Genomic DNA, 21,795 nt, shown 5'->3' on the forward strand with positions numbered 1-21,795 from the left:
GGGCTCAAAAGGGGCGGTCTCTTATCTACGATCACAGAGCCCCAGAAGTAGTATGAGTACACAGTCCAGGTCCATCCAGGGATTGTTTTAATCCTGTGCTGCCACAGGCGAGAAGGCACCTGCAGGAAATGGGTCACCAGGACGGGGCACGTGTTCCCAGGCTCAGTAGCCCTAAGTTCAAATCCCAGGAGCCTCCGGACTTGCACGGTGTGGACCTGGCCAGTCTCGTCCACCGTGAGCTTCAGTTTCCCTCCTCCACCCGGCCGACGCCGGGTCCACATAGGTTCCTACTGCCCAGCTCTGTAGCCTGGGGTTCCAGGTTCCCGCGCTACCGCAGCCCACGCTGTGTGACCTTGTGCCAGTAGCCTGCACTCTCTGGGCGGCCGACCGCGGATCTCCAAGCGCCCTTCCGGCTCGCGACAGAGCGTCGCTGGCCGCGGAGACCCTCCCCCTCCCACCCCGGGTTGCGGGGGCGTGGGTGGGGGTGGGCGCTGGCTTCGGCGCGCCCCCCCCACCCCACCCCCCCCAGCCCCGGGCCGGTGGCCGGATCCGCGCCTGGTTTTGGGCGCAGCCGCGCGGCCCCCTCCCCCGCGCGCATCTCCCCGCCCCCCGCCCCCTCCCCGCCGCTCTCGGGGAGCCGGGGCCGCGCGGCTCCTCCTCCCGCAGCCGCATCTGGGGCGCCGCGCCGGCCAGAGGAGAGGCATGGGGCGCCCGCGGGCCGGGGCCCGGGCCGGGGCCTAGGCGGCGGACCTGCCAGCGGACCCGAACGGCGGCGGCGCAGCGCAGCGGCCGAGCGGGCCGGAGGCGGCCGAGGCGCCCGGCGCAGGTGAGGGCGCGGGGGTGGCGCGCAGTGGCCAGACCCCCTTTCCGGGGCCGGTGCGCCCCGTCCCTCGGCGAGACCCCCGATCCGAGTCTCCTCCCGGACAGACCTCCCTAAACCGACGGGCGGCGCTGGCGCAGGAAAGCCCCCTCCCCCTGCCAGTTCCGTCTTCTGAGCCCCCAATCCGAGGGGGCGGTTCTGCGGCTGGCAAGCCCCCTTCTCTGGGTGGGATCCTCCAGTCTAGGTTTTCTTGGACCCCCAAAGCGGGCGGGGGTGGGGGTGGCGTGCCTGGGGCCCGGAACCCCCTAGCCGGGGCTGGACCCCCATTCCACCTCTTTTTCCCGCGGACTCTCCGATGTCAAGAGGCTGCCAAAGCTGGGAAGCCCCTCCTCGGGCCCGACCCTCAATCCGCAGGGCGGCCACGGGGTCAGGGAGACCCCTCCCCTCCCCACCAACCTTGGGAGCTAAGGAGAGGGAGGGCTCTGCCAGCCGGCCGGGGCATTTCTTCATTCAGCCCAGCTGCCTCCATCCCGACTCAGTAGCCCCGGGAGCCTGCCCAGCCAGCACCCCCATTCCGGAGCTCTTTTCCCGGACCCGGCATCTGGGGAGGGGGCGGGGGCAACCCCACCTCCCAGCGCTGCATGGCGCCCCCTCCCTGTTTGCGTACCCGGGAGGGGCTGGGCTGACCTGGGCACCTGGGCTGGGGGGGCGCTCACATGGCCACGGGAGGCCCCCACGTGCGGCGCCCCGCGGTGAAAGGGGTTCGCGTTCAGAGCCCGTGGCAGGTGGACCCACTGGCCGGAGAGGCCAGCTGGGTCCAGATGTGCGGGGCCTGCTGGGAGGGGACATGTGCTACCTGGACATGTGATGACTGCCCCTGGCCTCTTTCGGCCGAACCTACCGGCTCCAACCCCCCTCCATCGTTCCATTCCTTGGTGTTCTCATCCCTCTCCCTTCTCCCCTTCTTCCTCAGAGCTGCCGGTGTTGCAGAGGGGCGGGCAGCCAGGGACTGTTGATGTTGTGGGAGAGAATGAAATGAGGAAAGGGGCTATGGATTGGCGAAGGCCAGTTGTGGGGAGGTGGGTGAGGGGGTGGATGAGGTGCCCTGAGGATGTAAGCCTCAAGCTTGGGGGGCAGTGCTAATTGTGGGGGGGAGGGTTCCTGCACCCCCACCTGCCTAGAAGTGGAAATGACAGGGTGGGGGGGCAGGCTGCAGTCCCCAGCCCCAGGAGGCTGCACCGGCCTGCCTCTACCCCTGGTGCACCTTCAGTCTCAGCCTAGCTCCCCAGGGTCCTGGTTCTGGCTGTCTCTGCTCTTGTGCCTTCACTTGTGGGAGGGGGCTGTGTTTTCCTGAAGGCTCAAGGTGGTGGAGGTTGGAGGTTGTACAGGATCATCTCCGAGAGTGGCTGTTGGAGGAGCCCAGTTTCCGTCCCACAGAGCGAACTGTGGGCTGTCTGGTCCCAGGGTGGCCTGAGGGGCCTAAGCCAGACTCCCATGGGCAGCAGGGCTGGGTGGGGCTGCAGAGCTGGGTGACCAATTGGTGGCTGGAGTGCTGGGAGCCACCGCCAGGCCCTGGAGCTGGCTGTTGGAGGCCAGTCAGCAGCAGATGCAGAGTGTGTTCCCAGCAGCTCTTGGAGACACTGGCTGTACACGTGGGGCAGGCGTGTGTGCGTGTGCCTGTGCTGTGGCAGGGGTGCGCCAGGACTCCTGAGTCCTCCTGGAGCCCAGATAACAGCAGCTCAACTTCTGTGAGTGTGCCTCTGTGTGATGTCCATGGCACCCTTCCTTCATTCATCCATCAGAGACTGGACTGGGCCTGTGCTGGATGCTAGAGACATGTAATGATCTGATGTGGTCCCCACCCTCAAAGAGCCCCTGTTTTGTCTGGGGGCAGAGGAGAGACAGTCTGTGCCAGGCTCTGGGGGCAGAGGGCAAGGCCCAGACTAGAGAGAAAGTGTGGGGCAGAGCAGGCCTGATGGCTGGGTTATGTGGGACCCAGGGCAGCATCCGGCTGGTTTCCGCCTTGAAACAGAGCTGCAGGTTCGAGGGCTGTGCCCTGGGTGTAAGGCTGCCTGGCAGCTGAATTGGTGTTTTTTGAAAGGAGGCTGAACAGCACTCGGAGCTAAGGATAGATTGTGTACTTTAGAGCTTTTGTAAGACTTGGTGACGAATTGGACGTACCAGGGGCACCCACTGGCATCTCGTTAATTCTTGTGCAGTTTATGGGGCCACTAGCTTCATAAATGCCAGTGTTTCTACATGATGGGGAGGCTCTGAGGAATTGTTACTGGGCACTCTGTGGGACAGGAGCAGGTGGTCTCTATGCTCCCATATATCTGTGATTAATTGGTAGATTCACTCATTCAGAAAAGCATTAAAAATAGCATTATCTGACTATAGTGCATTTAAACACTTCCACTTATACATTCTATAATGTGAATAAAATCTTGAATGCAGATTTTTTTTTTTTAAAGCACACCATGGGTACTCAATATATGCCCACTACTCCTAGAATGAAGCCTAGCCTCCTCCCCAGACTAGCTACCTTTCTAGCCACATCTTATAGCTCCTCCCTTCCCTCTTTGGCTTGGGTCCCCCTGGCCTGCTTTCAGTTCCTGGAACAGGCCTCATTGCCTCCAGCCTCAGGGTCTTTGCACACGCTGGTTCCTCTACCTGAACACTGCCCCCTTCCCATTTGCCTACTTAATTACTACTTCTCATCCAGACTCAACTTAGGTGTATCACTTGCAGAAGAAAGCCTTCCCTGACACCCAGGCCAGATTGTATCCCTGTCACCACTTCCCAGCCCCCACGGGCCTCTGCCTTCACTACCAGCCACTGTTCCTTATTACTGGATGCCTCTTGATGTAGTTGTGTGGAGCAGAGCAGGGTCATGCCTGCCTCTTTATGCCATCCCACTGGTGCTGAGAACAGGTCTTGGTTCATTCTGGACCCTCGGTCCATTTCTTTGGCTGAATGAATGGACAAGTATCATTTGGGCCATTCTAAGTCAAGGGCTGGGTGGCAGAACATGGTGGGAGCCTTGACCAGGTCTGGTTGCCAATACAACTGTCCATATGGGCTCCTGGTCTCCAGCTGGGCCTGCAAACTCAAAAGCATTTGGTCAGGCTCTGTGGGGTTAGAGGCCCATAGCCTGTACAATCCCAGTGTGTCTGTAGGACCTCAAAGACTCTATGAGAGAGTGAGGAGCCATGCTTGGGCAGGAGCCTGTGTCTTCAGGGGTATATGGTCTGACATTTACGTCTGCCAATTCATTACACACATCATCACTTCCTTACTTTCATTCAGTAGGTCACTAACTTGTCCACTAGCTTGTCTGCCATTTCCTAATGCTCCATTCTGTCTTCGGGCCACCAGGGCTTCCTGAGGCCTGCTCAGTGTCCCCTAGGGATGGGGACAGAGTCAAACCCACAGGGCTCTGCTCTGTGAACTGTAGTCACCCTGCCAGGCCCTTCCTGGAGGTGGGGGCTGGTGCTGTCCGGTGCTGGGAAGAGTTTGGGCCTGTGGGAAGTGCTTCCTGGAGGACATGTACTAGATCTGGGGTGGATTTGGGAGGATTAGAGGATTTGGGTAGATGGAGAACGGCCGGAAGGGCACTGCTGGCTGAGAGAACTACATTGATGAGAGCTGGGAGGCAGCCACGTGCTGGGCAGGCCTGGGGAAGGGGGCAGCCCACAGGAGGCTTGTCATGGAGGGGGGCAGCGTGCCGGCATGGGGAGTGTCCCGTCTGTGCCCGGAGCCCTGTTGCTGCCTTGCTGTGTGCCTTGAATGCAGCGTGTCCCCTCTCTGGGTTCCCTTGATAAAGTGCAAGCTTGGACCTTGTGATCTCAGAGAATTTCCACCGTCTCAGTGTGGAGTCTGTGATCCTGACAGCCCAGGAGGGGAATTCTCAAGGCCCCTGCCTCTTCTTTGAGCATGTGGAGAGCTGGGATGGGGCTGGGTTTGCTCTAGTGGCTTTGGAGGCCAGTGTGTATTAGCGCTTGGGGTGGGGGTCAATGGGGAGCTGATGAGGCTCAGCAGCTTCTTCTGACAGATGACCTGTCAGTTAAGGGAGTGCGGGGGCTGGCTCTGGTGGGAAAGGCACCCCATTATGCACACTCTCACTGCACCCTTTTTGGAAAAGGCTGTCACTGATGAGAGGCCTCCTGTGTGTTGGACCAAAGACAAGCCCACCCTTGACTTCATCAGACTCCTGTGGGGGGCCCACTAAGACTTATGTGACCAGACTTTTGTCATGGCCCATGGTGGGGGGAAGTGTGTGTTCTGTTCTTACACCCTGTCCACAGTCTGCTGGTGGATGCCCCTGGCCAGGACAGAGGCCTTCAGGCCAGGTACAACAGTTTGCAGAAGATATTTAATCTCCACATTTTCCACCCCGCCCCCTACCCCCAGAGGTAGGCATGTCTCCATTTAACAGATGAGGAAACTGAGGCTCAGAGAGTTTGAGTAGCTTCCCAGGGTCACCCAGAGGGTGGCAGGAGGTGAACCCACAGCCCAGGAGCCCTTGGGGTGCCCGCGCACAGGAGCCTATTGCTAGCTGATGGCACATCATTTCCTGAGCCGAGGAGTGGGGCTCTGGATCCCTCTGTGCTGGGTTTCGCAACGCCGCCTCCTCCCCGCCAAGCTGTCTGACGTGGCCTTTTCAAAAACCCAAAATGAATGGAAGCAAATTTTGTTTGGAGAATTTTGCTACACCCTTCACCAGGGCTGGTTGCAAAACCAGGCTGGGGATCCCTGCTGCTGTTGGTGATGATAATGATAATGGCAGTGGTGTCAGTGGCTAACACCCACTCACTGAGCCAACTACCAGTGACCAACTCCCGGGAGCCAAGTGCAGTGCTGGGCCCTCTGTTTAATGAGCACCAGCTGAAAGCCCCTTAAATTCAGCCTCTCCTTTAGTCCCATGACCCCTATTATTATCCCCATTTTACAGATGAGGAGACAGGCGCAGAGAGCTGTAGCTGCCCAAGGCCTCAGAGCTGGCAAAGTGGAGAGTGCCAGGATTTGAATCCAAACCGGTTAGAGTGTAGAATCTAGTCTTCGCCCACATTCTGGAGATGTGTTCGCCAGCAGTGATGGGTGAGGGGTTGTGTGTGTATAGAGGTGCACGTTGGGCGGTGGGAATTGAATGTGGCAGACCCAGACCCTGGCTTGTGGGAACCTGGCCACTCGCTAGAGGTAGGACTTGGCCTGAGCCCACAGCAGCTCAGGAGCGCCCCTAGATGTCAGTGGTCCCTTCCTGGCCCCACCAGAGGCCTGGTGGGTCGCATGGCTGTTAGCAAGAGAAAAATGGCCCCTCCCCGTGACTTTGCTCTTCACTAACTCACAGTTCTGGGAGGTGGCCCATCTATAGGGCTCCAGGGGCATTGGGTGGTGACACGGGTGTGGAGGAGGGACCATAGATGTGGCACGAGACGCTGGATTCCTGGGATCACTCGATGAAGGGGCAGATCCCTCACATACAGCAGCCTCCAGGGCCTAGCACAGGGGTACAGAGGCTTGTGAGAAGGCAGCAGAACAAACGTGGCATTTGCATTCCTTCCTTCGGCCTAAGAAGGCCTGTACAGGTGACCCATCCCCCGGAGTTTGCTTCAAAAATGGCTCTAGCCACATTTGGTACATGAGGGGGTCATCTTTAGAAAGCATATGATGTGGGCAGGTTCTGTCTTTGATAATGGAGAAATGGGGCAGGCATTCTGGCATATAAATGGAGTACAAGACCACTTATTGAGTACCTGCTGTGTACCTTCGCACTGTGCTGGGCCCCATGACAGGGGCTGAGAACCAGACCCTGATGAAGTATTTGTGATTGTGCAGGAGGGGGTCTCGTGCCCCCAGATATCGGGCTGAGGAGTGAAAACTAGGCCTCTGGGTTCACATATTTTTCTCTCTACTGTGACAGATGAGCCTGCGGTGACAGGGGTGGGTCCAGGAGGCTTTTGCTTTGCAGCTCCCAGGAGATGGGGGTTTGGAATGACTGGGGACCTGGTTTGCTGCTGGGACTCCCCTACGGAATCCCAGCACCTCTCTGGGCCTCATGATCTCCATCTGTTTGTTGAAGTTCCGGGGGTTAGGTCTCCAAGGCTTGCCTAGCTCAGCCCTCTGTGACTCCAGGGGTGAACGGAGCTGAGATTCCCTCTGGGAGGTGTCAGGGAGCCCTCCCTGTCCTTACCCCTGACCCTCTGCCTGGCTTCCCACCTATCCCTGTCCCCTAAGCTCAAGCCAGAGGGAGGGAGCCTCTCCTTCCGCCCACTGCGGGCTGACTGCGCGCAGTGACGCAGCAATCAAGGGCTCTGGAGCGCAGCTTGGAGACGGGGATCCGGGTTTGCTAAAGACAGGGGAGAAAAGGCTCTTCCCACCACCCCCAGCTGCCTGCCTGCCTCCCTCCCTCCCCTGGCTGCCGACAAGCCCTGGCACCTCCTCGGCTCTGCCAGATCCACTTGTAGGGTGGGAGGCTCTGCTGTACAGGGCCCAGTTCGAGTCCCAGTGTGTTGGGGCCTTGCTGTGTGACCCTGGCGTGGTTTCCTGCCTTTTCTGGGCAGTGTGCACTGTGAAGGCTGGGCTTTGGGATTCTGAGGCTGACTGGGCAGCTTGTGTTGATGGCTCTGAGGGGTCCCCTGTGACTCAGGAGGAGCTCCTGGAGGGACAGGGCCCTCTGCCACATGTGTTTTCCATATGTGTCTCCCACAGTGGAGGGAGCAAGGTGCTCTGATCATGTCCATCTTACATCCGAGGAAACTGAGGCTGTACAGCAGGTGAATGCTAGATCTAAGATTTAAACCCAGGTCCGTGTGAGCCAGGCATCCAGGCCAGAAGACAGACCCCAGGCAGGAAGCCGGCTGGGTCACTGTGAGCCTCCTGTTCCCTTCTCTAGGTTTCAGTGTCTCCATCTGTGTGGTAAGGGTGGGGTGGGGTAGGGGGTTGGAGCTGCCCCAGCCCATCTCTGGACCCCTACCTGGCTGCCACTTCTGGGAATTTTCTGAGCTTCCTCATCGACCTCCAGCACCCACCCTTGAAGCCAAGGTGTGATGACAGGCAAGGAAGTGTCAGCATCTCGCACTTCTTCTCCAGGGAAACCTGCCACCTTTGGGGTGTGAGAGATTCCTGGAGGACTGGGCATGTGTGAGGCCTTCCAGGGACAACGTGGGTGGGGACAGAGGTCTGGGCAGAGGTCTTGGCTCCCCACTGGGCCAGGCCCGCCTCTGCCGATCTGTAGATCTGACTCTCTCTTTTTTTTTTTTTTTTTAGTTTTTTTTTTTTAATGTTTATTTATTTTTGACAGAGAGACAGAGTGTGAGCTGAGGAGGGGCAGAGAGAGAGGGAGAGAGAGAATCCAAAGCAGGCTCCAGGCTCTGGGCTGACAGCACAGAGACCAATGTGGGGCTTGAACCCATGAACTATGAGATCATGACCTAAGCTAAAGTCAGATGCTTAACCGACTGAACCACCCAGGTACCCCGTGATCTGACTCTCTTATATCTGGTTTATCAGGGGGCTCTGGGTGAATGTGGGTGTGGACAGGGAGGTGAGGCCACCCTCAGGCCCCTTCTTCACTCCCCTGCATGCATGGGGGGCGGGTATGTGTGTGTGTGTGGAGTATGTGTGAACGTTTTATGTGGTATGTGTGTATATGTGTGTGGGGAGTGTGTGAGAGATGTGTGTGTACACGTGCGTGTGAGTGACGTCACCCCCCACTCAAGCCAGGCCTTTTGTGTATTGTCAGGTGCTCTCAACCCTAAGAGGTAGATATTATCATCCTTTCTGACCTCCCTTTCTTTCCTCCCTTTCTTCTAAGTATTCATTCAGCAAACACATGCAAAGTGTCTGCTCTGTGCCCAGAGCAGGTGTTGGGCCTATATCAGCCAGTGGAACTCCTGGTCCCTGGCCTGGGGAGCCCGCGATCCTCTTGGGAGGCCAACAGTCATGATAACTTCCCAGACGAATATAAACTCACATCAGTGACCTGTGCTGCTGCCACGGAGTATAAGGAAACCTAGTCTGGTGGGGTCAGGGAGGGCTGCCCCAAGGAGGTGACAGACCTGATGCCTGGGAGGAGAAGGAGTTAACCCTGTGGTGGGCAGCAGGGGCAGTATGAAGTTCCAAAGCCTGGAGAGCAAGGGGCTTCACGTGAGGTGGAATCAGGGCCTGGTGGGATACAGGGTGCACTGTTGACACATGAGGAAACTGAGGCCCGGAAAGGTGAAGCAGCCTGCCCCAGTGGGGCTGGAAACTTGCCAGATGTGAATCAGATCCCCGAGGGGTTCCTGAAGGGACTGCCCTGGTTGTAGTTAGCAGAACCCTTGACTCTCACTGAGGTCCCACAGCAGGTTAGCGTGGAGAGGGGACTCCTCTCCTCAGTACCACCCCTTGCATGGATGCTTCCCACTGAAAGAAACTGAGGAGCCACAGAAGGTTCCGGAGCAGGGCAGACCCACAGTGCTCTCCTGGCTGGCCACACCCCAGGCCTTCCCGGCACTGGCATGGAGTGTTGGCCATCTGCCTGCCTGCTGAGGCTGAGGCCAGAGCCAACTGACCTCTGCTGACCTGGTGTCACCATCCTCTGCTGATGCTGGACGGGGCAGGGGCACAGGCAGTGGGCAGTGGTGGGCAGAGAGGACCCATGGCCAGCAGCCCCGAGGCCTCCAGGAACCATTTGCCAGGCTGGGTTTGATAAATGACAAGGCCATTTCTCTCCTGGCGGGGAGGCAGCCTTGCACCTGAAGCCCTTGGGACGGGTCTGGGAGTTCAGCCACAGAGCAGAGGCTGGGCTCCTTCCCTGCCCCATGTCCCCTTCTCAAGCGTCTTTTGGCTCTGGCCTCCGTGGCCTCTGGCCAAGATGACTCTCCCATCCCCCTCCCCGGTCTCCTGCCCATAGACCATCTACATGCAGGCAAAGTGATCCGGAAGCCACACCCAGCCCCTCACACCTCATCGTAGCCCAGAGCTCTGAGTGGCCTCTGTCACCTGCCCCTGTGCACTCCTGCAGCCCCCTCCGGCCCCCTCCGGCATGCTCTCACTTACAGCTCAGCTGAGTGAATTGGGACTTACAGAACATTCCATGTCTTCTGGCCCCCAGCCTTCACATTTACTGTTCCCTCTGCCCAGAATACCCTTCCCCAAAGTCTTTGCTTGGTAACTCCTATTTGTTATTTACCACTCAGCCTAGGCCTTGCCCTTTCAGGAGACTTTCTCTCTCATTCACGTGAGCCACTCCTGCCTGGACTCCAGAGGCCTGAGCACTATGAGGTCCACTTATATGTCTGCCTCCCCTACCCCTCCAGGCAGGGGCCAGGCTGATGCTTCTTGGTGCTCCCAGCGGTGCCCAGCCTGGGGCCTGGAGCATAGTGGGTGCATGGCTCATGAGTGTGAGCCGAGCACTTTTGAGCCCGGTGGCCAGAGTACAGCCGGTGCCCCCTCAGGCTCCTTTCCTGCACAGGGGCCAGGTCATGTGGCAGGTGCCTCAGACAAGAGCTCAGCCTACATGTCCCCTCGCTCCTTTCCTCCCGTACTGGGAGTAGGAGCAATGACTGCATGAGCCCATCTGGGGCAATGTGGGGGTGCCTGGTGTCAAGCAATCGGGAAGTTGGTTGTTCGGTTGACTCCTTTTAGTTTATGGACCCACCAGGGCTGTTTTTTGCCAACCTGGGGAGAAGCCCAACTGCTTGAAAGGAATATGTTTCTCATTCTGTAAGCCCCTGAAATTTGGGGGTCTATTGTCAGTGCAGCCTAGTCCACACTAACTATTACAAATATCTACTGTGCCAGACATTATTCTAGGCCATGGGGATAATAATATTCAGCTCCAGAGGCTGTTGTGAGAATTTAATGAAAACCAATGTGGAAGCCTTAACTCTGTGCTGGCACATAGTAGGCTCCGTGGGTTAGATGAGCTGTTTCAGATCTGTTCTGGCATCTGTAAACAGTTGTAAGAAGCAGCCACCCAGGGAAGGCTGAGGTTGGGAGGGAGGCATCTCTGGACAGACTGGGGCCACTAGAGGGGAGCCCCTGCATACCCAGCATGAGAGCAGGGTAAACCACACCTTCTGGAAGCAGCTTCTGGCTTCTCTCCCCTCTCTTCCACTCCATCTCAAGGCTCACCGTCTGCCTTAGTTATCTACCTCTGAGTAACAAATTACCCTAAAAGTTAGTGGCTTAAAACGATCATAAACATTTATTACCTCTCTTTCACATATATACAGTGCAGGAGCCACTTTGAGGGAATCTGGTGTAGACTCATCATCCATATGCTAAATAGGAGTGATGCTGACTGTTTCCAGTAAGACCTGGGCCAGATCTTGAATTATCTTTCTCTCTAATACACCCAAGGACTCTGGGTGGGAGGGATGACTGTCCCCTCTCTACACATGGGGAAACAAGTCACAGAGAGGGAGAATGACACTCCTAAGGTCGAGCAGCAGCTAACAGAGCTGGGATTTGAACCCAGACTGCCCGTCCTCATGGCCTATGCTCTTAGCCACTGTATCATCCTGTCTAGGGTGAGCTTGAGTGAGGGTGGGGCCGGAGACTCTGGGAGTTTAAAGGGAGACTTATTGCCCTTTAAAAATGAGGTGTTAATAGCGGCAAGTATTAATGTCCAGCTGTTTTAATGAGCAGGTTTTTTTTTTCCTGGTCTTGTTTTTAATTGAAAGCACAAAATTGAATGGAAAGTGACAACTGCCTCAGCCGTGAGGATTCTGGGAAGGCTTTTCAGAGCCATAGGCTGACCACCCTGGGGTGGCAGCCAGCAAGCTTGTCCACCCACAGGAGGAAGTGAGCTGACTGAGGGTTTGGCCTGAGTTGGGTTCTGGCTCAGCTCACCAGCTATGTGACCTTCGGCAGGTTACAGAAATCTCTTTGAGCCTCAGTTTTTCCATCTGTTCCCCATGGGATAATGGTGTCACTGCCTGCCTGGAGGCTTGATGTCAGGGCGAAGTGAGTTCTGTGTGTTAAGGTACCTAGGGCAGGGCCCAGCACATAGTAGGTGCTCAAGAAAAAGCAGCTGATGTTATGCTCTCTTCTGACCTGCTCTCTCTCCGTGTGTACATGCACACTGGACCCTCTGGCATTCCTTCCTCACGCTCCAGTCCAGATCAGTTCACAGGTCAGCCTGGGCCTCCCAGCACACAGAGGGAGATGTGCTTATCTCCATTTTATGGATGGGGAAGTGGAGGCCCAGACATGACTCGCCTGAGGGCCTCAGTGGTGGACATGGGACTGAATCAGAGGCTTGGACTTGGGATCTAGTGCTCTTTCTGCTATCCTACTCTGAAGGATCCTTGAGAGAACCCCAGGAAGCTGAAGAGAATTCCAGGAACTCTCAGGGTGCCTGGGAGCCAGGGTGCTTGGATCCTCTGGCCCTCACTGCCCCCAGGCTCCGATATGACCCTGTTGAGTTGTCTCCCTGTCTGTGCCTTTGTTGCAAGAAGGTGGTGAGCAGAGGCTGGACTCTGGACTGCCTAGACCAAGGTCCCCTCTCCCAAGCCCCCTCCCTGTGTCCCCCTCCCTCAGGCTCACTTCTGTGTCCTCTCCCTCAGCCCCACCTCTGGGTCTCCCTCCCCCAGGCCCCACCCCTGGGTCACCTCCCCCAGGCCCTGCGCCTGTGTCCCCTCCCTCCTCTGCTGTCCTGATTTGTGCTTGGCCCATATTCAAAGCAGCAGCTTTTAGGTGGGAGGTCAGGCAATGGGAATCCTGCCTGGAGAGGCCCACCCAGGTTCACCTCTTTCCCTGGGGTCCAGAGTGGACCCTTTCTGCCAGGGCAGGGGGCTGTGGGCCTGTGAGCAAGTGCCTGTGGGCAAGCAAAGGTCTTTCCAGCACTGCAGGCCCACCGTGGCCCCCCCCACCCCCCGCTCCCTCCCTGTGTATCCTTCACTGGGGAGCAGATATATTTAGACAAAATGCTCCATTCTGTGCAGATTCTGTATCCACTGCTCTTGTCGGGGCTGGGGGAGGCAGGGCCTCTGAGCAGCCACACCTGGCACCTGGCACCTGTGCTGCTTGGAGCTCCGGGCTGGGCTGGCTGGACCAGGACTCTCCCCTACTGACTGTGGATGGGTCTTCCTCTCCACCTCCCTGTCCCCTAGAGCCACATCTCTCTGACTCTTGGCCTCCAAGGCCCAGCCAAATTCAGTCATTTGCTCCCCTCCTGTTCCCCTGACCCCCCCTTCCCCCCCCCCCCCCCCACTTCCTGAGCCTCTCTGCCTTCTGGTCCCTCTCAGCACTCAGAGCACCTTCTCCCTTGTGTAGCCAGTGGGTTACGTGGATTTGTGTCTGCTGCGGGCCAGGCCCTCGTTGGATGCCCGGGACGTGGAGGTGACTAATAAGGGTCCCTCAAAGTGGCCACATTACAGTCTGGGAGGCGGATCACAGGCCACTAAGACAGCATCAAGATACCTGTTGCGGCAGCAGGAAGCCCTAGGACAGGGACAGGGCTCCCTGGAGGACCAGTGGTCTGAGCTGAGACTTCTAAGTTCAGAGGAAGGAGCCAACAATTGCAGACAGAGCAGGCGTTCCTGGTGGAGGAAATGATGGGACATGCAAAGGCCGGGAGTTAAGGGAGAGCCTGGTTGCGCTGGGGAGAGCGGAGGGCAGGAAGAGGGGTGGGAACTTGGTCTTGCTGAGCCTCAGCTGCCAATCTGAGGGTCTTGTGCCCCCAAACACTGGAAGACTGTGGGTGAATTTTCAGCGGGGCAGTGGTGGGTCTGGTTGTGAGCACGGCCCGGTGGCTGGTCTGTGGATCCCCCCGCTGCCCGCCAGGCTGGCCCTGGCTCCCATGGCAGATGTGCTGTGCCCGGCTGGGTGGGAATCAGAAATAGCTCACACGTGCTCGGCGCTTGGTGAACAGCTCCCCCGCCTCAGCGCATTTCATCTGCACCCGAGTCAAGGACAGCTCAGTGCTTGCAAGCTGGGTGACCTTCTCCCTCCGTTTATTAATACACCGCCCACTTGGGGCTGCAGGCAGAGCTGGGAGAGTGTGTGCAGGGGCAGAGGTGGAGGGGAGGGTGGTAGCAGGGGTGCCCTAGACAGGGGAAATGCTGAAGGGCTGGAAAAAGATATCTACCCACCAGAACACTGTCCATCCAGATAAACCCCAAAGTACAAAAATGAGTGTAAAAATTCCCTGGAACCCACCTCCCTGTGGTGACCATCATTAACATTTTGATGTCAGCCTTCCAGATGTCTCTCCAAGTTGATCTTCCCTGGCAGATGGATTCATTCATTCACTCACTCATCAAATATTTGTTAAGTGCTCACTCACTGCAGTGAACAGAGGAGGCAGGACTCTGAGGGACACTTCTGCACTCTTAGGGAACTCAAAAAAAGCAGATAAAACAGGGGCGAGGTCCACAGGGAAGGGTGATTGGAACTATGAGGTCTCAGCCCAGGCTGGGTTTTTAGGAAGGCGCCTTGGAGGAGGTGACGCTTGGACTGAGGCCTAAGAGGTAAAGAGAAGTCCCCTTAGCCAAGAGGAGCTGAGGAAGATCATTCCTGTCCAAGAGAATGGCAGAGGTGTAAACCCTGTGGTGTGAGGGCAGTGGTGTTTTCAGCGAAGAGAAAGGAAGATGGGAGGCTGCGTGTTGGGGAAAGAGAGGATGAGGTGAAGCATGAGGGGGTGGCAGGGACCAGACCACGTGGGGCCTCAGGGGCTGTGGGCAGGGTTTGGGGGTTTACGTAAGAGTGTGGACTCTGGTGCTGTAAGACCCACGTTCATATCCAACTCTGCCACTTAGCTGGTTGACTTCAAGCAAATTACCTAACCTCTGTGCCTCAGTCCTCTTGTCTGTGAAGTGGAGCCAGCAATGACTAGTGATAGTCTGTACCTCAAAGACTGGTGTAAGGATGAAATGATGGAATGAAGTGCTTAGGACAGCACTTGGCATACAGAAATTGCTCATAAATGGTGGCTCATACAATGTTGAAGTCATCCGTAGGTAAAGTGCATGTGTGTAGATGATTTTGCATAACTAGGGTCATATTAATCCTGTTTGTGGCTTTTTCCCTTGATGCTGGCCATCTTTCTGAGTTCATTATATTATTGTATTATTATATTTAATAATATAATATTATTATATTTAATATAAATATATTAAATATTTAATATAATATTATATTACATTTTTAAAATAATATTATATTAAATTTATAATATATATTAATATTATATTAAATATATTAATATAAATAAATATTAAATATTTAATATATCATTAAATATAATTTAATAATTATTATATTTAAACTGCAGAGTATTATTATATTTAAACTGTATGTATTTGAAACATTTGAGCAGGTATAACATGTTGTAGAGTGCACTAATCTTACGTGTATAGTATAGCTTGACTCGTGTGTATGTGTCATATATATGTTACATATATCATATGACATATATATGATATATGTGTGTAACTACCCTGTAACCACCACTCAGATCAAAATATTGGATATTTCCAGCTCCCCCAGAAGACTCCATTATGCTTTTTCGCAGTTAATTCCCCACCCCTGACCCCTAGCGGCAACCATTATTCTGACTTTCAAAACCATAGTTTAGTTCTGACTGTTCTAAACCTTCATATAAATGGGATCGTGCAGGATGTTTCTTTTGCGTCTGGCTTCTTTTGCTCATCATTTTGTCTGGGAGATTCATCTATGTTGTGTGGATCGGTAATTCATTCTTTTCTATCTCTGCCTAGTGTTTCACTCAGTGAATATTTCATACTTTATCCATCCTATTGTTGAGAGACATTTAAATTATTTCCAGTTTTTAGCTATGTGGATAGAGCTGCTTTGGACTTATTTATAGATATATTTCTGGGGAACTTACAAGGTTATTTCTGTTGGGTACATAGCCAGGAGTGGTTTCTGGGTCATAGAAGATGAAAATGTTCAGCATTAGTGGATACTCCCAGTCTTCCAAAGTGGTTGAACCAATTTTCATTCCCACCAGCACAGTGTGAGAGTTCCAGTTGCTCCACACCCTCACCAACACACCTACTAAAGATAATTTATTTTTTTTAACATTGATTCATTTTTTTGAGATACAGAGAGTGAGTGGGGGAGGGGCAGAGAGAGAGGGAGACACAGAATCCGATGCAAGCTCCAGGCTCTGAACTGACAGCACAGAGCCCGACACGGGGCTCGAACTCACGGACCGCGAGATCATGACCTGAGCTGAAGTCAGACACTTAACCGACTGAGCCACCCAGGTGCCCCTAAAGATAATTTCTGATAGCTGCAGGGACCTCTGCTACAAAGTCAGACCCCCTTGAACCAGCTCCCAAATGATGGACATTTAGTTTAGGTTGTTGCCAACATGTACATGATTTTTTAAAATAATGAAAAACAGAGATAAATCATTAAGACAAATATTTAAAAATAAGATAATGGAAGCATCCAAAATGTCCTTCAATACATGAATGCATAAATAAATTGTGGTACATCCGTTTAATGGAATATTATTCAGTGATAAAAAGAAACGAGGTATCAAGCTACAAAAATACATGGAGGAGTTTTAAATGCAAAAGAAGCCAGTCTGAAAAGATGACATACTGTCTGCTTCTGACTATATGGCGTTCTGGAAAAGGTAAAACCGTAGAGACAGTAAAAAGATGAGTTGTTGCCAGGGATTTGGGGGAAGGGAGGGAGGGATGAGTAGGTGGAACACAGTGGATTTTAGGGCAGAGGTACGGTACTGAATGATACTGAATGATTCTGTATCTCTATGATACTAAAATGGTGGATACATGACATTATACATTTGTCTAAACCCGTGGATCTTTACAATACGAACAGTGAACCCTAATGTAAATTACCAACTTTAGTTAATAATAATGTATCAATATTGGCTCATCGATTGTAACAATCGAGGGATGTACTTTCCCCTCAAGTTTTCTGTAAACCTAAAATTACTCTGAAAAATAAAGCCCCTTGACTTAAAAATAAATAAAAGAAAAATTAAAATGTAAAAATATTACAAAGGAAGAAGACAAAAAGAAAATTCACTAGAGGTGTCCACTGTAGTGTTAGAGATACGTGCCATTGGTCATTCTCCCTGGGGATGTTTTTCTTTTGCACAGTGGGGATGACACTCCAGAACACTTTTGTGTTTCACTTCTGTTCCATCCCTCCCTGCTTGTTCTCAAGGTGGAAGCACATCCCCATATTACTTAAAACTGTTTCTAAATATCACATTTAGTCTCTAAAGCAGGAGGAGATTTAAATTCTGAGCCATTGTTTGGAGGAAAAAAATGGAGGTTGATGAAATGATGGAATCATGGGATCTTAGATTATGGGTGTTACATTTAGGAGAAATGATTTAGAATTATAGCATCTTACTTGGTACCTACCAGTACATCTCAGAACCTCATGACAGTTATCTTTAAATGACAGAATGAGGTGTGTTTACATTCTGGAAATAAATGATTATGGATCTTCAAATAGATGAAACTTAGTATTTCAAAACTCAAAGAATTTTAGAACCTCTAAATTGAAAAAAAAAAGTCAAGGTATTTTAATCTCTTTTTTTCTCCCAGTGTAAATTTGATTTATTTTCCTTTTTAAAACACAACTCTTACTGAAGTATATAATTGGAATATAATAAATCACATATCTAAAGTGTTCAAATTGGTAGGTTTTGACAAATGTATACATACCCCTCTGAAACCATCACCACAATCAAGATAACGGACGTATCCATCACTCCCCAAAGTTTCCTTGTGGCCCTTGATAATCCTCCCCTTTGCCCTTCTACCCCTTCCCAGCCTCCCTTTCCTACTCTCTATTCTTGCCCCTCCCAGGCAAGCATTCTTTTGTGTTTCCTAGAATTCTAAATGGAATCATACATACTCTTTTTGTTTGGCTTCTTTCACTCAATATAATGATTTGGAGATACATCCATGTTGTAATGTATATTAGTACTTCATTCCTTTTTATTGCTGAGTAGTATTCCATTGGGTGGATATGCCACAGTTTACATTTACTTGTTGGTAGATGCTGGGTATGTTTCCAGTTTGGGGCTATTACAAATTAAGCTTCAATGAATATGTGATTATGTCTTTATATGAACAAATGCTTTCATTTCTCTTGGGTAAATACCTAGGAGAGTTATAACTGGCCAACATGGTAGGTGTATGTTTAACTTTTTAAGAAACTAGTGTTTTCCAAAGTAGGGGTACCATTTTATTTTTTTTATTTATTTTTTTTTTTACTGTATATAAAAGCAAATGTGTTTTCTTTTTTTTTATTTTTTTTTTATTTTTTAATATATGAAATTTACTGTCAAATTGGTTTCCATACAACACCCAGTGCTCATCCCAAAATGTGCCCTCCTCAATACCCATCACCCACCCTGCCCTCCCTCCCACCCCCCATCAACCCTCAGTTTGTTCTCAGTTTTTAACAGTCTCTAATGCTTTGGCTCTCTCCCACTCTAACCTCTTTTTTTTGGGGGGGTACCATTTTAAATTCCCACTAGCAGTGTATGGAAGTTCCAGTTCCTCTACACCCTCACCAACACTTGGCATGGTCAATCTTACTAATTTCAAGCAGGCTAATAGCTGTGATATTTCCTTCAGGTGATAATTTGCAATTCCTTAATGGCCAGCGATGTTGAGCTTCTCATGTGTTTATTTGCCATCTGTATATCTTCTTTTTTTTAATTTTTAAAAATCTTTTATTTATTTTTGGGGGGGGGGGGGGGAGGAACAGAGAGAGAGGGAGACACAGAATCCAAAGCAGGCTCCAGGCTCTGAGCTGTCAGCCCAGAGTCCAATACAGGACTCAAACCCAAGAACCATGAGATCATGACCTGAGCTGAAGTTGTACACTAAACCAACTGAGCCACCCAGGCGCCCCTGTGTATCTTCTTTACTGAAGTGTCTCTTCAAATCGTTTGTCTACTTTTAAATTGGGTTGTTTACTTTCTTATTATTGAGTTTTAAGGGATCTTTTTGTACTCTGGATACAAGTCCTATAGAGGATATATGTTTTGCAAACATTCTCCCAGTCTGTGGTTTTTCATATCCTTAAGAGTGTCTTTCAGAGTACAGGCATTTTTGATGAAGTACAAATCTTTCTGGATTGCGTTTGGTGTTGTCATATGTAAGAAGTCTTTGCCTAACCCAGTATCATAAAGGTTTATTCTATGTTTTCTTCTTGAAAGAAAATTTTAGGTTTCATATTTTGAACTATGATCCATTTTGAGTTAGTTTTTTTTTTTTTTTTTTTTGCATGTGTTAATTTTTGAGAGACAGAAAGACAGAGCATGAGCGGGGGAGGGGCAGAGAGAGAGGGAGACACAGAATCCGAAGCAGGCTCCAGGCTCTGAGCTGTCAGCACAGAGCCCGGCACGGGGCTCGAACTCACAAACCACGAGATCATTACCTGAGCCGAAGTTGGACGTTTAACTGACTGAACCACCCAGGCGCCCCTAGTTAGTTTTTATATAGTGTGAGATACCGATTAAATTTCACTTTTTGTTTATAAATACCCATTCATTCCAGCACCATTTGCTCAAAAAACTCTCCTGGTTCTACTGCATTGTCTGTGCTCCTGCATCAAAAATCAGTTGTCCAGGGCATCTGGCTGGCTCAGTACATAGAGCATGCAAATCTTGATCTCAGGGTAGTGAATTTGAGCCCCATGTTGGGTGTAGATATTACTTTTTTAAAAAAATCAGTGGTCCATGTATCTGTGTGAGTCTATTTCTAGACTCTCTCTTCTGTTCACTAAGTTATTTATCTTTATACTAGCATCACACTGTTTTGAAACTAGCCCTCCAACTTTCCTCTTCTTTTTCAATGTTGTTTTGGCTATTGTAGGTCCTTTGTATTTCCACATGAGTTTGAGAATTAGCTTATCAGTCTCTACCTGTTGAAGTTTTGATTGAGATCGATTTTAATATATGTGTCAATTTAGGGAGAATAAACATCTTAACAGTATTGAGTGTTCCAGCCCATTAGCAAAATATCTTATTTAGGTAAGTTTCTTTTTAATTTTTTAAATGTTTTTATTTATTTTTGAGAGAGAGAGACAGAGAGAGACAGAACAAGTGGGGAGGGGCAGAGAGCGTGAGGGAGACACAGAATCTGAAGCAAGCTCCAGGCTCTGAGCTGTCAGCACAGGGCCCAACGCAGGGCTTGAACTCATCAGCTGTGAGATCATGACCTGAGCCGAAGTCAGGCGCTTAACTTACTGAGCCACCCAGGTGCCCCTAGGGAGGTTTTTTTTTTTTTTTTTTAATTTATTATCTCAGCAGTAGTTTCCCATATCAAGGTCTTTCACATCTTTTGTCCTGTTTATTACTAAGTATTTCACATTTTTGATGCTATTATAAAAGGTATTTTTTAATGTGTATTTATTTTAAGAGCAAGAGAGTTCCCCCATGAATGGGGGAGGGGCAGAGAGACAGGGGGAGAAAGAGGCGGACAGAGAGAGAGAGAGAGAATGAGGGAGAGAGAGGGGGAATCCCAAGCAGGCTCCACACTGACAGTGCAGAACCCAACTCAGGGCAAACCTGAGCCAAAATCAAGTTGGATGCTTAACCAACTGAGCCACCCAAGCGCCCCTATAAAAGGTATTTTTAAATTTCAATTTCTGTTTGTAGCTAGTATATAGAAATACAATTTGATTTTTGCATATCGATCTTGTATCCTGCACCTTGGTAAACCTACTTATTAGTTATAATAGCTCTTTTGGTATGTGGATTCTGTGGAATTTTCTACATAGGTGAGAATATCATCTGCATGTAAAGATAGTTTTATTTTTTTCTTTATATCTGGATGCCTTTTGTTTCATTTTCTTGCCTAATCCCCTGGCTGGAACCTCCAATGGAATGTTGATTAGAAGTGGTCCAAGTGGACGTCCTTGCCTTGTTGGTGATCTTAGATGGGGAAGCTTCCCCATCTCTTACCATTGAGTGTGATGCTAGCTGTGAGATCAAGTTGAGGAAGTTCCCTTCTATTCTTAGTTCACTGAGAAGGTCTTAAATTGGGAATGGATGTCGGATTTTGTCAAATGCTTTTTCTGTGTTTTTTGAGATGATCACATGATTTTTCTCTTTTATTCTGTTAATACAGTTAATTATATTGCCTTATTTTCAAATGTCAACTAACCCTGAACTCTTAAGATGAGCCCCATTGGCCTTTTAATATACTGTCGAATTAGATCTGCTGAAATTTTGTTTAGGATTTTGGTATCTGTGTTCAGGAGGGATACTGGTCTGTAGTTTCATTTATTGTTTTGTATTTATCTGGTTTTGGTATCAGGGCCCCCAAAGTGAGGTGAGAAGTATTTCCTTCTCTTCAATCTTTTACAAGAGTTTGTACAGAATTATTATTATTTCTTCTAAATGTTTGGTAGAATCACCAGTGAAGCTATCTGAGCTGTGAGTGTTCTTGGCGGGAAACTTTTACCTGCCAATTCAATTTCTTTAATAAATATAGGACTACTCAGGTTATCTCTATCTTTTTTTTTTTTTTTTTTTTTTAATTTTTTTTTTTCAACGTTTATTTTATTTTTGGGACAGAGAGAGACAGAGCATGAACGGGGGAGGGACAGAGAGAGAGGGAGACACAGAATCGGAAACAGGCTCCAGGCTCTGAGCCATCAGCCCAGAGCCTGATGCGGGGCTCGAACTCACGGACCGTGAGATCGTGACCTGGCTGAAGTCGGACGCTTAACCGACTGCGCCACCCAGGCGCCCCGGTTATCTCTATCTTTTTGCATGAGCTTTGACAATTTGTATCTTCAAGGAATTTGTCCATTTCATCTAAATTGTCAAAATTATTGACATAAAGTTGTTCATAATATTCCTTTGTTATCCTTTTTAAAAAAATATGACAGCTTCATTGAGATATAATTTACATACTGTACAATTCACCTATTTTCTATTTTTTAAAAATATTTGAGAGAGAGAGAGAGAGAGTGGGGTGGGGGCACAGAGAGAGAGAGAGAGAGAGAGA

General features: G+C 50.8%; 1 protein-coding gene across 7 annotated transcripts in view; it reads left to right on the forward strand.

Moving 5' to 3' along the window:
• Positions 1-618: 618 nt before the first annotated feature.
• The window catches only part of DLGAP4 (DLG associated protein 4), a 199,059-nt gene continuing 177,882 nt past the window's right edge, over positions 619-21,795 (forward strand). For 2 of the 7 annotated variants that reach the window (XM_060617109.3, XM_060617107.3), the window contains exon 1: positions 622-826. The gene's annotated coding sequence lies outside the window, so the exon portion shown is untranslated. Of the gene's footprint in view, positions 827-21,795 lie in introns of all 7 variants that reach the window. The other 5 variants (XM_060617123.3, XM_060617138.3, XM_078444100.2 and 2 more) reach the window with 4 other exon arrangements.

The sequence above is a fragment of the Panthera onca genome, chromosome A3 (genome assembly GCF_046562875.1).
Source record: "Panthera onca isolate mPanOnc1 chromosome A3, mPanOnc1 haplotype 2, whole genome shotgun sequence".
In the NCBI taxonomy this organism is placed as follows: Eukaryota; Metazoa; Chordata; class Mammalia; order Carnivora; family Felidae; genus Panthera; species Panthera onca.